This window comes from Pecten maximus, chromosome 19 (assembly GCF_902652985.1).
Source record: "Pecten maximus chromosome 19, xPecMax1.1, whole genome shotgun sequence".
Lineage (NCBI taxonomy): Eukaryota > Metazoa > Mollusca > Bivalvia > Pectinida > Pectinidae > Pecten > Pecten maximus.
The window spans coordinates 32,091,155-32,111,623 of NC_047033.1; positions in this window are offsets into that span (position 1 = coordinate 32,091,155).

Genomic DNA, 20,469 nt, shown 5'->3' on the forward strand with positions numbered 1-20,469 from the left:
TGCTCCTCAGACAGTCATTACCTCATCATCGGTATCAACAGATTCCTGTAATTAGATATCATGATATCCGACAAATCTTTAAATATATGTGGCCACAGTAAAATGTGGGATGGTTGGAGACCTCAAACACCTGGCGCCGCATGTCTTTTACAGTAAAACCGCATCACACTTAATTAAGGCGGTTATAAAATGGTAAAACTACAACCCTAGAGCAAACCTAATGATTTCCGTTAGCCAGGACTCCCGATGTTATATCGGCAGTGTCCGTAGCTACCCGGATATTTCCGTTAGCCATGACTCCCGATGTTATATCGGCAGTGTCCGTAGCTACCCGGATATTTCCGTTAGCCAGGACTCCCGATGTTATATCGGCAGTGTCCGTAGCTACCCGGATATTTCCGTTAGCCAGGACTTTGATGTTATATCGGAAGTGTCCGTAGGTACCCGGATATTTCCGTTAGCCAGGACTCCCGATGTTATATCGGCAGTGTCCGTAGGTACCCGGATATTTCCGTTAGCCAAGATTCTCGATGTTATATCGGCAGTGTCCGTAGGTACCCGGATATTTCCGTTAGCCAAGATTCTCGATGTTATATCGGCAGTGTCCGTAGGTACCCGGATATTTCCGTTAGCCATGACTCTCGATATTATATCGGAAGTGTCCGTAGGTACCCGGATATTTCCGTTAGCCAGGACTTTGATGTTATATCGGAAGTGTCCGTAGGTACCCGGATATTTCCGTTAGCCAGGACTCCCGATGTTATATCGGCAGTGTCCGTAGGTACCCGGATATTTCCGTTAGCCAAGATTCTCGATGTTATATCGGCAGTGTCCGTAGGTACCCGGATATTTCCGTTAGCCAACATTCTCGATGTTATATCGGCAGTGTCCGTAGGTACCCGGATATTTCCGTTAGCCATGACTCTCGATGTTATATCGGCAGTGTCCGTAGGTACCCGGATATTTCCGTCAATCCGAAAATTAGATTATATGAATGGACACACACTATATCCGTTTTCACCGTTGAAAGCTGGAATGGTTGAAGATGTGGATATTATCAATAGAATTAGCAGGAATAACACAAAAAGTTAATAAAGAACGTGGCTGTTACAATATGTCTATGGATAATAACGAAGAGTACCGATAAATGTATGGTAAGGGTCCGCTGTAATAAAAACCAATGGGTGTCTCTCTCAGGTTACCCAGAGGTTTACTGTGCATTTGTAAGTGAATCCTAGGAAATATGAGTTATAATTAAAATTAGATAGATAACATCATTTTAAAAACATTGTGCCTCAGTAAGTATAGATATCCCATGGTAGTCATCCAGTTAGGCTAATAATTTCCACGAGATAGGTGCCCTCAGCTCATGAAACCGTTTAAATAATTAAACTGATTATTGAGATATGTTTCATTGACAAAATAGATGAATAAGGCATTTTAATTCGTTTCTGACCCTACCTAACTCAGAATTTATGTTGGAAGGTGATAATACCTGGTATCTTTGGTAAAATCTTTTATTTTTGTTAAGTTTCGAAAACGTATTTGAACACCGGGACTATTTAATGCTACAGCGTTTCGGGAATGCAAGATCGGACCGCCTAGGCAGCCATTGCTAGGTAGCTTACATCCGGGTCACTGACAAGGTCGATTTGCACGAGCGAGCATTCCTCATTGATTGGTTAGGTGTAGAGCGTGCCAAGAAAAACTTATCTTATCACTCTCAGCAGATGGTGACAGACACTGTCTTGTCATTTCGCATAATACGGAAACAACTAGTACAGATCACGGGCGGGAGGAGTGCGGCTGTGGGGGGAAGTACCAAATGATCAAAATGGCGGAAAGGTATGTTTTCATTAATGGCCGATCCCTAATTAAAATTTTTTTTTAAAGAATCACTCAAAAAATATTGTATTAAGTTTCAATGAAATTTGTCTTGTTTGATTAATACACCAAACTTTAGAATTTAATGTTCGTGATTTATAACTATGATAAAGAACTGGGGTTGATATAACTACACTGGAGACACTGTCTAAGTGTATAATGTCTGAAAACAAATATCCATAGATACTTCCTACTTCCCTCTGTTATTATAGCCTGATGTCACTGTCCTGTTAGCTATCTTGTTTTAGTCTGGATATCTACGTTATTCCATAAAAACACCGTCACACATGTAGAAGCTGACAATAACAATAACGTTAAGTGTGAATCTTAACCTCCGACCTTGACCTATGACCGCTGAAATTCAATCCAGTCTAGAATTGATGGGTTAATGTGATGTATATGAACTAGATAAGTGATAACTTGTACACAAGTTTGTACTGACGGACGTTCGGACGGACCGTACCCGGAGGTTTGATTTGAAGTTTGGCCTGCTTCCCTACGTACGAAAAGCTGGATTTGACCATTATGTACACGAACATTCTTACAGGCCACACACACGAACATTCTTACACGCCACGCACGAACATGCTTACAGGCCACACACACGAACATTCTTACAGGCCACACACACGAACATTCTTACAGGCCACACACACGAACATTCTTACAGGCCACACACACGAACATTCTTACACGCCACACGCACGAACATGCTTACAGGCCACACACACGAACATTCTTACAGGCCACACACACGAACATTCTTACAGGCCACACACACGAACATTCTTACAGGCCACACACACGAACATTCTTACAGGCCACGCACACGAACATTCTTACAGGCCACACACACGAACATTCTTACAGCCCACACACACGAACATTCTTACAGGCCACACACACGAACATTCTTACAGGTCACACACGCGAAACATTCTTACAGGCCACGCACGAACATTCTTACAGGTCACACACACGAACATTATTACAGGCCACACACACGAACATTCTTACAGGCCACACACTCGAACATTCTTACAGGCCACGCACGAACATTCTTACAGGCCACACACACGAACATTCCGAGTTAGATCCAATTATTAAGTTCCCGGATTCAAAAGCCATGTACGAACATTCTGAGTTAGACCCAAAGATTAAGTTCCTGGACTTTAACTAGTTCTGAGTAAGACCCAAAGATTGAGTTCCCAGACCTACAAGTTCTGAGTAAGACCCAAAGATTGAGTTCCCAGACTTACAAGTTCTGAGTTAGACCCAAATTTTAAGTTCCCGAACTTTAACTAGTTCTGAGTAAGACCCAAAGATTGAGTTCCCAGACTTACAAGTTCTGAGTAAGACCCAAAGATTGAGTTCCCAGACTTACAAGTTCTGACTTAGACCCAAATTTTAAGTTCCCGAACTTTAACTAGTTCTGAGTAAGACCCAAAGATTGAGATCCTGGACTTTAACTAGTTCTGAGTAAGACCCAAATATTAAGTTCCGGACTTACAAGTTCTGAGTAAGACCCAAAGATTGAGATCCCGGACTTACAAGTTCTGAGTAAGACCCAAAGATTGAGATCCTGGACTTAAACTAGTTCTGAGTAAGACTCAAATATTAAGTTTCCGGACTTACAAGTTCTGAGTAAGACCCAAAGATTGAGATCCTGGACTTTAACTAGTTCTGAGTAAGACCCAAAGATTGAGATCCTGGACTTAAACTAGTTCTGAGTAAGACCCAAAGATTAAGTTGCTGGAGTAACAAGAACTGATACCAGCTAATTACCTAGCGCATCATGATCTGCGCACGTGCTTTCGTCGACGTCCATTTTACCATGCCACATTGTATGCTGTAGTGAATGAACGAGGTGAAATGTCCTTGTGAAACAGACCTTTTCGTACCGGAGGGAGAAATAGGTCATGACCATATATTAGCATTGCTGAAAACAGTTTCTGGACCCAAACTCCGAACGCCAGATCATTATGGCTAGAAGTTGTCATACTTTATTATTAGACGTAGAAATACGAGGTCACTGACTGCTGACACGAGGCCTTTCTTCAGAAACAGTACAGAGTGTCGGACAAATGAAGTACTCGTGGACAAAGAATGAACAAATATCAGGACACATTAAAAACAATTTATCTAAAATACATCATTTTGATCAAATATTAAATTATGCATAAATGAAAGTAAAGTAAAGTAATTCAATGTATGTAAAATATTACACACTAATCATAATACCAATGGTAATGATCATGGTGGTGTAACGCGGTTCTCTGAAAACATTTTGATGGTGAATTAAATTATGCTTTTTTGTTTCGCGATAAACATATCACAAAATCAGTACTTTTAAAACATCATCAACAGTCTGCATGTAATGCCTACAGAGCACGTGATGTATACTTATACTACACGTGATGTATACTTACACTACACGTGGTGTATACTTACACTACACGTGATGTATACTTATACTACATGTGATATATACTTACACTACACGTGATGTATACTTACACTACACGTGATATATACTTACACTACACGTGATGTATACCTACACTACACGTGATGTATACTTATACTACACGTGATGTATACTTACACTACACGTGATGTATACTTATACTACACGTGATGTATACTTACACTACACGTGATACTTACACTACACGTGGTGTATACTTACACTACACGTGATGTATACTTATACTACACGTGATGTATACTTACACTACACGTGATGTATACTTACACTACACATGATATATACTTACACTACACGTGATGTATACTTACACTACACGTGATGTATACTTATACTACACGTGATGTATACTTACACTGCACGTGATGTATACTTACACTACACATGATATATACTTACACTACACGTGATATAAACTTACACTACACGTGATATATACTTACCCAACACGTGATATATACTTACCCAACACGTGATGTATACTTACATTACACGTGATGTATACTTACACTACACGTGATACTTACACTACACGTGATATAAACTTACACTACACATGATATATACTTACACTACACGTGATGTATACTTACACTACACGTGATGTATACTTACACTACACGTTATGTATACTTACACTGCACGTGATGTATACTTACACTACACGTGATATACTAACACTACACGTGATGTATACTTACACTACACGTGATGTATACTTACACTACACGTGATGTATACTTATACTACACGTGATATATACACTACACGTGATGTATACTTACACTACACGTGATGTATACTTACACTACACGTGATATAAACGTACACTACACGTGATATAAACTTACACTACACTTGATATATACTTACACTACACATGATATATACTTACACTACACGTGATATATACTTACACTACACGTGATACTTACACTACGCGTGATATAAACTTACACTACACATGATATATACTTACACTACACGTGATATAAACTTACAGGTACACTGCACATAATGTATATACTTATAAATCTGTACCTATCAGTTGCTCTGTATAAGGTATACGTTATAGCACACTCGTGTATACTGACCCGTACCTTAATACACCAGGCCATTAACAATCTTTCTGCATCATTACCACTATGCTGGTCACGGAAACACGAGTTGAGGGTTAGAGAAACACAACACCGGTTCATATTTAATTAAAGATGTCGACACAAAGCTTATTGTCGTGTTACTGTTAATGGTGTTATCGAGAGGTGGTGAGAGTGGTAGTCATGGTAGAACCGACTTTAAATAAGAGGGTTGTAGTCCTGACTTTATAAGAGAGTTGTGATCCTGACTTTATAAGAGAGTTGTAGTCCTGACTTTATAAGAGAGTTGTGATCCTGACTTTATAAGAGAGTTGTAGTCCTGACTTTATAAGAGAGTTGTGATCCTGACTTTATAAGAGAGTTGTGATCCTGACTTTATAAGAGAGTTGTGGTACTGACTTTATAAGAGAGTTGTGATCCTGACTTTATAAGAGAGTTGTAGTCCTGACTTTATAAGAGAGTTGTGATCCTGACTTTATAAGAGAGTTGTTGTCCTGACTTTATAAGAGAGTTGTGGTCCTGACTTTATAAGAGAGTTGTGATCCTGACTTTATAAGAGAGTTGTAGTCCTGACTTTATAAGAGAGTTGTGATCCTGACTTTATAAGAGGGTTGTGATCCTGACTTGATAAGAGAGTTGTAGTCCTGACTTTATAAGAGAGTTGTAGTCCTGACTTTATAAGAGATTTGTGATCCTGACTTTATAAGAGAGTTGTAGTCCTGACTTTATAAGAGAGTTGTGATCCTGACTTTATAAGAGAGTTGTGGTCCTGACTTTATAAGAGAGTTGTGGTCCTGACTTTATAAGAGAGTTGTGATCCTGACTTTATAAGAGAGTTGTAGTCCTGACTTTATAAGAGAGTTGTGATCCTGACTTTATAAGAGAGTTGTAGTCCTGACTTTATAAGAGAGTTGTAGTCCTGACTTTATAAGAGAGTTGTAGTACTGACTTTATAAGAGGGTTGTGATCCTGACTTTATAAGAGAGTTGTAGTCGTGACTTTATAAGAGAGTTGTAATCCTGACTTTATAAGAGAGTTGTAGTCCTGACTTTATAAGAGAGTTGTGATCCTGACTTTATTAGAGAGTTGTGGTCCTGACTTAATAAGAGAGTTGTGATCCTGACATTATAAGAGAGGTGTGATCCTGACTTTATAAGAGAGTTGTGATCCTGACTTTATAAGAGAGTTGTGATCCTGACTTTATAAGAGAGTTGTGGTCCTGACTTTATAAGAGAGTTGTGATCCTGACATTATAAGAGAGGTGTGATCCTGACTTGATAAGAGAGGTGTGATCCTGACTTTATAAGAGAGGTGTGATCCTGACTTTATAAGAGAGTTGTGGTCCTGACTTTATAAGAGAGTTGTGATCCTGACTTTATAAGAGAGTTGTGATCCTGACTTTATAAGAGGGTTGTAGTCCTGACTTTATAAGAGAGTTATTGTCCTGACTTTATAAGAGAGTTGTGATCCTGACTTTATAAGAGAGTTGTGATCCTGACTTTATAAGAGAGTTGTGATCCTGACTTTATAAGAGAGTTGTGATCCTGACTTTATAAGAGGGTTGTAGTCCTGACTTTATAAGAGAGTTGTAGTCCTGACTTTATAAGAGAGTTGTGATCCTGACTTTATAAGAGAGTTGTGATCCTGACTTTATTAGAGAGTTGTGGTCCTGACTTTATAAGAGAGTTGTGATCCTGACTTTATAAGAGAGTTGTGATCCTGACTTTATAAGAGAGTTGTGATCCTGACTTTATAAGAGAGTTGTGATCCTGACTTTATAAGAGAGTTGTGGTCCTGACTTTATAAGAGAGTTGTGATCCTGACTTTATAAGAGAGTTGTGATCCTGACTTTATAAGAGAGTTGTGGTCCTGACTTTATAAGAGAGTTGTAGTCCTGACTTTATAAGAGAGTTGTGATCCTGACTTTATAAGAGAGTTGTAGTCCTGACTTTATAAGATAGTTGTGATCCTGACTTGATAAGAGAGTTGTGATCCTGACTTTATAAGAGAGTTGTGATCCTGACTTTATAAGAGAGTTGTGATCCTGACTTTATAAGAGAGTTGTGGTCCTGACTTGATAAGAAGGTTGTGATCCTGACTTTATAAGAGAGTTGTGATCCTGACTTTATAAGAGAGTTGTGATCCTGACTTTATAAGAAGGTTGTTGTCCTGACTTTAAAAGAGACACGTAGCAGTAGTTCTCCTATACCAAAACCTAAACTGTATCCTAAACATTACGTATATTATTAACACTCAACAATTCCTTTTCTTTCCCGACACGTACACTGATTTACATGGCGACTTTTTACTACGGAAAAGCTTCATAATTAGTAAATTAAATATATCTTCTCACAACTACTGACGACAGACCAACTTAGGTCAGTTTTGAGAGTTCTCGAAACAAAACACATGAAATTGATATGTCATATTCAACATTCATACACAACAATCCTTATAAGTAAAAGCTTCCGAGTTAATGGTGTATCGAAGTAACACGTGTATCCGATTTAACTTTCTTTTAACAGTATTATCAATTTAATAGTTACCGTAAACTTGTTATCAATATTTAATTTCACGCACTTAGAGTAAAGTGTATAACTGAATTCAAACCGATCAATTAAATGATAATTTGGAGCAGCCATTTAAACAATTTGATATATCCGCAATTATCGTTATAAGAATTCAGCAGCTTGTTTACATATGTTATATAATATTACAAGTAAAGTGTGAACGTTTATTGTATATAAACTTAGAATTATTGCGATGTTGTGCCCGCTGGTTAAATACACGCGTTAAAGACACGGTGACATTACACATCCCCGATACCGTTATCGCTCAGATCGCATTCTCTATACCAGATCATGTTACCATACACATCTAAGTGAGTTGCCGCTTAATATCAAAATTATGATGAATAAACATTATAGATATTAGCATATGTTTTAAATAGCAATAAATTATTTGATAATGTCCTTGTATACAGAGTAGTTATATTAATAAGAAATGGCCATATTCTCGAGTTGAGGGATCTCGTGTTGTAAAGGTTATCTGTTGGGTAGGGGCTACTGTCGGAATAGACGCGCTATAACGTCGACGGCTGCTCACTAACTCGGCTGGTTTTTATAACATTTCCGAAACTGCTGAATAGCAAGTTAAAATGAAAAAAGAAAATGGCAACATACAAACCACATATCGATATCCGTCAACTGTTAACGAAGCTGTCTTATAAATTCCTTTTTCTTTTCTTTTTTTTTCTTTTCTTTTTCTTTTTGTAAATTTTGTTCAGAATTGCAACTACACTGTATATGTATTTATATAAACAGTTCTATCGTGGTAAAGTAAAATGTGGGATCAATCTGGTTGTCTTTACAGTTACATCGTGGTAAAGTAAAATATGGGATAAATCTGGTTGTCTTTACAGTTATATCGTGGTAAAGTAAAATATGGGATAAATCTGGTTGTCTTTACAGTTATATCGTGGTAAAGTAAAATATGGGATAAATCTGGTTGTCTTTACAGTTACATCGTGGTAAAGTAAAATATGGGATAAATCTGGTTGTCTTTACAGTTCCATCGTGGTAAAGTAAAATATGGGATAAATCTGGTTGTGTTTACAGTTACATCGTGGTAAAGTAAAATGTGGGATAAATCTGGTTATCTTTACAGTTACATCGTGGTAAAGTAAAATATGGGATAAATCTGGTTGTGTTTACAGTTATATCGTGGTAAAGTAAAATATGGGATCAATCTGGTTGTCTTTACAGTTACATCGTGGTAAAGTAAAATGTGGGATAAATCTGGTTGTCTTTACAGTTACATCGTGGTAAAGTAAAATATGGGATAAATCTGGTTGTCTTTACAGTTACATCGTGGTAAAGTAAAATATGGGATGAATCTGGTTATCTTGACAGTTACATCGTGGTAAAGTAAAATCTGGGATGAATCTGGTTATCTTGACAGTTACATCGTGGTAAAGTAAAATCTGGTCGGATGATGTATATTTAATAGTAACATGTTGATCTGGTAGGATGGTGTAGATTTTGTAGTTACATGTTGATCTGGTGCTTAAGTGATATAAATACAGTAAAACATCCGGATTTATAATCTGTTTAAAATAGTCAAATTCATTTCGCTACCACAGAAAAGAAAGACAATTTAAGTATTTCTTCTTAATTTCAAGTTTCCAAAGATGCCCTAATATGGAAGAAAAAGAAATCACACTACAAACCAACGTGTCCAAATGATATCACACCACAAACCGATGTGTCCAAATGATATCACACCACAAACCAATGTGTCCAAATGAAATCATACCTCAAACCAATGTGTCCAAATGAAGTCACATCACAAACCAATGTGTCCAAATGATATCACACCACAAACCAATGTGTCCAAATGAAGTCACACCACAAACCAATGTGTCCAAATGATATCACACCACAATTAATGTGTCCAAATGATATCACCCCACAAACCAATGTGTCCAAATGAAATCACACCTCAAACCAATGTGTCCAAATGAAGTCACACCACAAACCAATGTGTCCAAATGATATCACCCCACAAACCAATATGTCCAAATGAAATAACACCACAAACCAATGTGTCCAAATGATATCACACCACAAACCAATGTGTCCAAATGAAATAACACCACAAACCAATGTGTCTAAATGAAATAACACCTCAAACCAATGTGTCCAAATGATATCACTCCACAAACCAATGTGTCCAAATGATATCACACAACAAACCAACGTGTCCAAATGAAATCACACCACAAAGCAATGTGTCCAAATGATATCACACCACAAACCAATGTGTCCAAATGAAATAACATCTCAAACCAATGTGTCCAAATTATATCACACCACAAACCAATGTGTCCAAATGAAATAACACCTCAAACCAATATGTCCAAATGATATCACACCACAAACCAATGTGTCCAAATGATATCACACCACAAACCAATGTGTCCAAATGAAATCACACCACAAACCAATATGTCCAAATGAAATCACACCACAAACCAATGTGTCCAAATGATATCACACCACAAACCAATGTGTCTAAATGAAATCACACCACAAACCAATGTGTCGTAATGAAGTCACACCACAAACCAATGTGTCCAAATGAAGTCACACCACAAACCAATATGTCCAAATAATATCACACCACAAACCAATGTGTCCAAATGAAATCACACCACAAACTAATGTTTTCAAATGATATCACACCACAAACCAATGTGTCCAAATGATATCACACCACAAACCAATGTGTCCAAATGAAATCACACCACAATTAATGTGTCCAAATGATATCACACCACAAACCAATGTGTCCAAATGAAATCACACCACAAACCAATGTGTCCAAATGATATCACACCACAAACCAATGTGTCCAAATGATATCACACCACAAACCAATGTGTCCAAATGAAATCACACCACAAACCAATGTGTCCAAATGAAATCACACCACAAACCAATGTGTCCAAATGATATCACACCACATACAATGTGTCCAAATGATACCACACCACAAACCAATGTGTCCAAATGATATCACACCACAAACCAATGTTTCCAAATGATATCACACCACAAACCAATGTGTCCAAATGTTACCACACCACAAACCAATGTGTCAAAATGAAATCACATCACAAACCAATGTGTCCAAATGATATCACACCACAAACCAATGTGTCCAAATGAAATCACACCACAATTAATGTGTCCAAATGATATCACACCACATACTATGTGTCCAAATGATATCACACCACAAACCAATGTGTCCAAATGATATCACACCACAAACCAATGTGTCCAAATAAAATCACACCACAAACCAATGTGTCCAAATGATATCACCCGACAAACCAATGTGTCAGAATGATATCACACCACAAACCAATGTGTCCAAATGATATCACACCACAAACCAATGTGTCAGAATGATATCACACCACAAACCAATGTGTCCAAATGAAATCACACCACAATTAATGTGTCCAAATGAAATCACACCACAATTAATGTGTCCAAATGAAATCACACCACAATTAATGTGTCCAAATGATATCACACCACAAACCAATGTGTCCAAATGAAATCACACCACAGGCCAATGTGTCCAAATGATATCACCCCACAAACCAATGTGTCCAAATGATATCACACCACAAACCAATGTGTCCAAATGAAATCACACCACAATTAATGTGTCCAAATGGCCAAATTTGACATTTTATAAGGTATTCGCGCCTTTTTGGTGATTACAATTATTATTATTGTAGTTACCAAGGTAACACGTGTACTATAGCTATATCAACACTACACGAGTCGGGCACACCTAAGGTAGAGTGTGAGGTGTAGAGCGTGATAGGTAGAGGACCCCGGGTAATAATAGTTTAGGAATTCTCGAGACGCATCACCTCCATTGTATGTATATCTGTACTTTTAATATTTCACTCACACCGGGAAATCTAGACAACCCGCATCCAATTTCCTCTACCTATAAATCAAAACGAGCAATTTTCTGCCTTATTGCTATAGCTAATAACCATTATAAAATAAAAAAATATAATAAAATTAGACTGTCTGCTCCACACTTTATAAAGACACTCGCTTTGTTATACAATGTTGATGCCCGGTGTGTGCCAATGATCTGTCAGACGAGTTCTATGTTGTACATGGCAGAGAGTTAAATTGTAAAAAAAAAAAAAAAAATGCGCACGTGTTAATCGAGAGGGCGCCATGTGAATATTTCGGATAGCACACATGCAGAAATTTATCATCTGCAAATAAGTTCCTCTATCGATTAATCAGATTGTGTTTCTGACTTCAGAATAGTAGCTAGTTTTGTAAAAGCTCCTATTAAGTTGGATGTAGAAGAATCTATTTACATTGTTTCAGGGACGTAAAGCAAACTTCTAAAACTGAGGGAGCAAGGGCAGATAGATTCCATCTGATGGACCAAATAAAACACAGATTACTATGGGGACAAATACACACAGATTACTATGAGGACAAATAAACACAGATTACTATGGGGACAAGTAAACACAGATTACTATGGGGACAAATAAAACACAGATTACTATGGGGACAAATAAACACAGATTACTATGGGGACAAATAAACACAGATTACTATGGGGACAAATAAACACAGATTACAATGAGGACAAGTAAACACAGATTACTATGGGGACAAATAAAACACAGATTACTATGGGGACAACTAAACACAGATTACAATGAGGACAAGTAAACACAGATTACAATGAGGACAAGTAAACACAGATTACAATGAGGACAAATAAACACAGATTACAATGAGGACAAGTAAACACAGATTACTATGGGGACAAATAAAACACAGATTACTATGAGGACAAATAAACACAGATTACAATGAGGACAAGTAAACACAGATTACTATGGGGACAAATAAAACACAGATTACTATGGGGACAACTAAACACAGATTACTATGAGGACAAATAAACACAAATAACTATGAGGACAAATAAACACAGATTACTATGGGGACAAATAAAACACAGATTACTATGGGGACAAATAAACACAGATTACTATGGGGACAAATAAAACACAGATTACTATGGGGACAACTAAACACAGATTACTATGAGGACAAATAAACACAAATAACTATGAGGACAAATAAACACAGATTACTATGAGGACAAATAAAACACAGATTACTATGGGGACAAATAAACACAGATTACTATGGGGACAAATAAAACACAGATTACTATGGGGACAACTAAACACAGATTACTATGAGGACAAATAAACACAGATTACTATGAGGACAAATAAACACAGATTACAATGAGGACAAATAAACACAGATTACTATGAGGACAAATAAACACAGATTACTATGGGGACAAATAAACACAGATTACTATGAGGACAAATAACCACAGATTACTATGAGGACAAATAAACACAGATTACTATGGGGACAAATAAACACATATTACTATGAGGACAAATAAACACAGATTACTATGAGGACAAATAAACACAGATTACTATGAGGACAAATAAACACAGATTACTATGGGGACAAATAAAACACAGATTACTATGAGGACAAATAAACACAGATTACTATGAGGACAAATAAAACACAGATTACTATGGGGACAAATAAACACAGATTACTATGAGGACAAATAAACACAGATTACTATGAGGACAAATAAACACAGATTACTATGAGGACAAATAAACACAAATAACTATGAGGACAAATAAACACAGATTACTATGAGGACAAATAAACACAGATTACTATGAGGACAAATAAACACAGATTACTATGAGGACAAATAAACACAGATTACTATGAGGACAAATAAACACAGATTACTATGAGGACAAATAAACACAGATTACTATGAGGACAAATAAAACACAGATTACTATGAGGACAAATAAACACAGATTACTATGAGGACAAATAAACACAGATTACTATGAGGACAAATAAACACAGATTACTATGGGGACAAATAAACACAGATTACTATGGGGACAAATAAACACAGATTACTATGAGGACAAATAAACACAGATTACTATGGGGACAAATAAACACAGATTACTATGGAGACAAATAAACACAGATTCCTATGAGGACAAATAAAACACAGATTACTATGGGGACAAATAAACACAGATTTCTATGGGGACAAATAAAACACAGATTACTATGAGGACAAATAAACACAGATTACTATGAGGACAAATAAAACACAGATTACTATGAGGACAAATAAAACACAGATTACTATGAGGACAAATAAACACAGATTACTATGAGGACAAATAAAACACAGATTACTATGGGGACAAATAAACACAGATTACTATGAGGACAAATAAACACAGATTACTATGAGGACAAATAAACACAGATTACTATGAGGACAAATAAACACAAATAACTATGAGGACAAATAAACACAGATTACTATGAGGACAAATAAACACAGATTACTATGAGGACAAATAAACACAGATTACTATGAGGACAAATAAACACAGATAACTATGAGGACAAATAAACACAGATTACTATGAGGACAAATAAACACAGATTACTGTGAGGACAAATAAACACAGATTACTATGAGGACAAATAAAACACAGATTACTATGAGGACAAATAAACACAGATTACTATGGGGACAAATAAACACAGATTACTATGAGGATAAATGAACACAGATTACTATGAGGACAAATAAAATACAGATTACTATGAGGACAAATAAAATACAGATTACTATGAGGACAAATAAAATACAGATTATTATGGGGACAAATAAACACAGATTACTACGAGGACAAATAAACACAGATTACTATGAGGACAAATAAACACAGATTACTATGAGGACAAATAAACACAGATTACTATGGGGACAAATAAACACAGATTACTATGGGGACAAATAAACACAGATAACTATGACGACAAATAAACACAGATTACTATGGGGACAAATAAACACAGATTACTATGAGGACATATAAACACAGATTACTATGGGGACAAATAAACACAGATTACTATGGGGACAAATAAAAGACAGATTACTATGAGGACAAATAAACACAGATTACTATGAGGACAAATAAAACACAGATTACTATGAGGACAAATAAAACACAGATTACTATGAGGACAAATAAACACAGATTCCTATGAGGACAAATAAAACACAGATTACTATGGGGACAAATAAACACAGATTACTATGAGGACAAATAAACGCAGATTACTATGAGGACAAATAAACACAGATTACTATGAGGACAAATAAACACAAATAACTATGAGGACAAATAAACACAGATTACTATGAGGACAAATAAACACAGATTACTATGAGGACAAATAAAATACAGATTACTATGAGGACAAATAAAACACATATTACTATGAGGACAAATAAACACAGATTACTATGGGGACAAATACACACAGATTACTATGAGGACAAATAAACACAGATTACTATGAGGACAAATAAATACAGATTACTATGGGGACAAATAAACACAGATTACTATGGGGACAAATAAACACAGATTATTATGAGGCCAAATAAAACACAGATTACTATGACGACAAATAATCACAGATTACTATGGGGACAAATAAACACAGATTACTATGGGGACAAATAAACACAGATTACTATGGGGACAAATAAACACAGATTACTATGGGGACAAATAAACACAGATTACTATGGGGACAAATAAAACACAGATTACTATGAGGACAAATAAACACACATTACTATGGGGACAAATAAAATACAGATTACTATGAGGACAAATAAACACAGATTACTATGGGGACAAATAAAACACAGATTACTATGAGGACAAATAAAACACAGATTACTATGAGGACAAATAAACACAGATTACTATGAGGACAAATAAACACAGATTACTATGAGGATAAATAAACACAGATTACTATGGGGACAAATAAACACAGATTACTATGAGGACAAATAAACGCAGATTACTATGAGGACAAATAAACACAGATTACTATGAGGACAAATAAACACAAATAACTATGAGGACAAATAAACACAGATTACTATGAGGACAAATAAACACAGATTACTATGAGGACAAATAAAACACAGATTACTATGAGGACAAATAAAACACAGATTACTATGAGGACAAATAAACACAGATTACTATGGGGACAAATAAACACAGATTACTATGGGGACAAATAAACACAGATTACTATGAGGACAAATAAACACAGATTACTATGAGGACAAATAAATACAGATTACTATGGGGACAAATAAAACACAGATTACTATGGGGACAAATAAACACAGATTACTATGGGGACAAATAAACACAGATTATTATGAGGCCAAATAAAACACAGATTACTATGAGGACAAATAATCACAGATTACTATGGGGACAAATAAACACATATTACTATGGGGACAAATAAACACAGATTACTATGGGGACAAATAAACACAGATTACTATGGGGACAAATAAACACAGATTACTATGGGGACAAATAAAACACAGATTACTATGAGGACAAATAAACACAGATTACTATGGGGACAAATAAAATACAGATTACTATGAGGACAAATAAACACAGATTACTATGGGGACAAATAAAACACAGATTACTATGAGGACAAATAAAACACAGATTACTATGAAGACAAATAAACACAGATTACTATGAGGACAAATAAACACAGATTACTATGAAGATAAATAAACACAGATTACTATGGGGACAAATAAACACAGATTACTATGAGGACAAATAAACACAGATTACTATGAGGACAAATAAAACACATATTACTATGGGGACAAATAAACACAGATAACTATGGGGACAAATAAACACAGATTACTATGGGGACAAATAAACACAGATTACTATGGGGACAAATAAAACATAGATTACTATGAGGACAAATAAACACAGATTACTATGAGGACAAATAAACACAGATTACTATGGGGACAAATAAACACAGATTACTATGAGGACAAATAAACACAGATTACAATGGGGACAAATAAACACAGATTACTATGGGGACAAATAAACACAGATTACTATGGGGACAAATAAACACAGATTACTATGAGGACAAATAAAACACAGATTACTATCAGGACAAATAAACACAGATAACTATGGGGACAAATAAACAAAGATTACTATGAGGACAAATAAACACAGATTACTATGAGGACAAATAAACACAGATTACTATGGGGACAAATAAACACAGATTACTATGGGGACAAATAAACACAGATTACTATGGGGACAAATAAACACAGATTACTATGAGGACAAATAAAACACAGATTACTATGAGGACAAATAAAACACAGATTACTATGAGGACAAATAAACACAGATAACTATGGGGACAAATAAACAAAGATTACTATGAGGACAAATAAACACAGATTACTATGAGGACAAATAAACACAGATTACTATGGGGACAAATAAACACAGATTACTATGGGGACAAATAAACACAGATAACTATGACGACAAATAAACACAGATTACTATGGGGACAAATAAACACAGATTACTATGAGGACAAATAAACACAGATTACTATGGGGACAAATAAAACACAGATTACTATGAGGACAAATAAACACAGATTACTATGAGGACAAATAAAACACAGATTACTATGAGGACAAATAAAACACAGATTACTATGAGGACAAATAAACACAGATTCCTATGAGGACAAATAAAACACAGATTACTATGGGGACAAATATACACAGATTACTATGAGGACAAATAAACACAGATTACTATGAGGACAAATAAACACAGATTACTATGAGGACAAATAAACACAAATAACTATGAGGACAAATAAACACAGATTACTATGAGGACAAATAAAACACAGATTACTATGAGGACAAATAAAACACAGATTACTATGAGGACAAATAAACACAGATTACTATGGGGACAAATAAACACAGATTACTATGGGGACAAATAAACACAGATTACTATGAGGACAAATAAACACAGATTACTATGAGGACAAATAAATACAGATTACTATGGGGACAAATAAAACACAGATTACTATGAGGACAAATAAACACAGATTACTATGAGGATAAATAAACACAGATTACTATGGGGACAAATAAACACAGATTACTATGAGGACAAATAAACACAGATTACTATGAGGACAAATAAAACACATATTACTATGGGGACAAATAAACACAGATAACTATGGGGACAAATAAACACAGATTACTATGGGGACAAATAAAACACAGATTACTATGAGGACAAATAAACACAGATTACTATGGGGACAAATAAAATACAGATTACTATGGGGACAAATAAACACAGATTACTATGGGGACAAATAAAACACAGATTACTATGGGGACAAATAAACACAGATTACTATGAGGACAAATAAACACAGATTACTATGAGGACAAATAAACACAGATTACTATGAGGACAAATCAACACAAATAACTATGAGGACAAATAAACACAGATTACTATGAGGACAAATAAACACAGATTACTATGAGGACAAATAAAACACAGATTACTATGAGGACAAATAAAACACAGATTACAATGAGGACAAATAAACACAGATTACTATGGGGACAAATAAACACAGATTACTATGGGGACAAATAAACACAGATTACTATGAGGACAAATAAACACAGATTACTATGAGGACAAATAAATACAGATTACTATGGGGACAAATAAAACACAGATTACTATGGGGACAAATAAACACAGATTACTATGGGGACAAATAAACACAGATTATTATGAGGCCAAATAAAACACAGATTACTATGAGGACAAATAATCACAGATTACTATGGGGACAAATAAACACATATTACTATGGGGACAAATAAACACAGATTACTATGGGGACAAATAAACACAGATTACTATGGGGACAAATAAACACAGATTACTATGGAGACAAATAAAACACAGATTACTATGAGGACAAATAAACACAGATTACTATGGGGACAAATAAAATACAGATTACTATGAGGACAAATAAACACAGATTACTATGGGGACAAATAAAACACAGATTACTATGGGGACAAATAAACACAGATTACTATGGGGACAAATAAACACAGATTATTATGAGGCCAAATAAAACACAGATTACTATGAGGACAAATAATCACAGATTACTATGGGGACAAATAAACACATATTACTATGGGGACAAATAAACACAGATTACTATGGGGACAAATAAACACAGATTACTATGGGGACAAATAAACACAGATTACTATGGAGACAAATAAAACACAGATTACTATGAGGACAAATAAACACAGATTACTATGGGGACAAATAAAATACAGATTACTATGAGGACAAATAAACACAGATTACTATGGGGACAAATAAAACACAGATTACTATGAGGAAAAATAAAACACAGATTACTATGAGGACAAATAAACACAGATTACTATGAGGACAAATAAACACAGATTACTATGAGGATAAATAAACACAGATTACTATGGGGACAAATAAACACAGATTACTATGAGGACAAATAAACACAGATTACTATGAGGACAAATAAAACACATATTACTATGGGGACAAATAAACACAGATAACTATGGGGACAAATAAACACAGATTACTATGGGGATAAATAAAACACAGATTACTATGAGGACAAATAAACACAGATAACTATGGGGACAAATAAACAAAGATTACTATCAGGACAAATAAACACAGATTACTATGAGGACAAATCAACACAGATTACTATGGGGACAAATAAAATACAGATTACTATGGGGACAAATAAAACACAGATTACTATGAGGACAAATAAACACAGATTACTATGAGGACAAATAAAACACAGATTACTATGAGGACAAATAAACACAGATTACTATGAGGACAAATAAACACAGATTACTATGAGGACAAATAAACACAGATTACTATGAGGACAAATAAAACACAGATTACTATGGGGACAAATAAACACAGATTACTATGGGGACAAATAAAACACAGATTACTATGGGGACAAATAAACACAGATTACTATGGGGACAAATAAACACAGATTACTATGAGGACAAATAAACACAGATTACTATGAGGACAAAATAAAACACAGATTACTATGGGGACAAATAAAACACAGATTACTATGAGGACAAATAAAACACAGATTACTATGGGGACAAATAAAACACAGATTACTATGGGGACAAATAAAACACAGATTACTATGAGGACAAATAAACACAGATTACTATGTGGACAAATAAAACACAGATTACTAT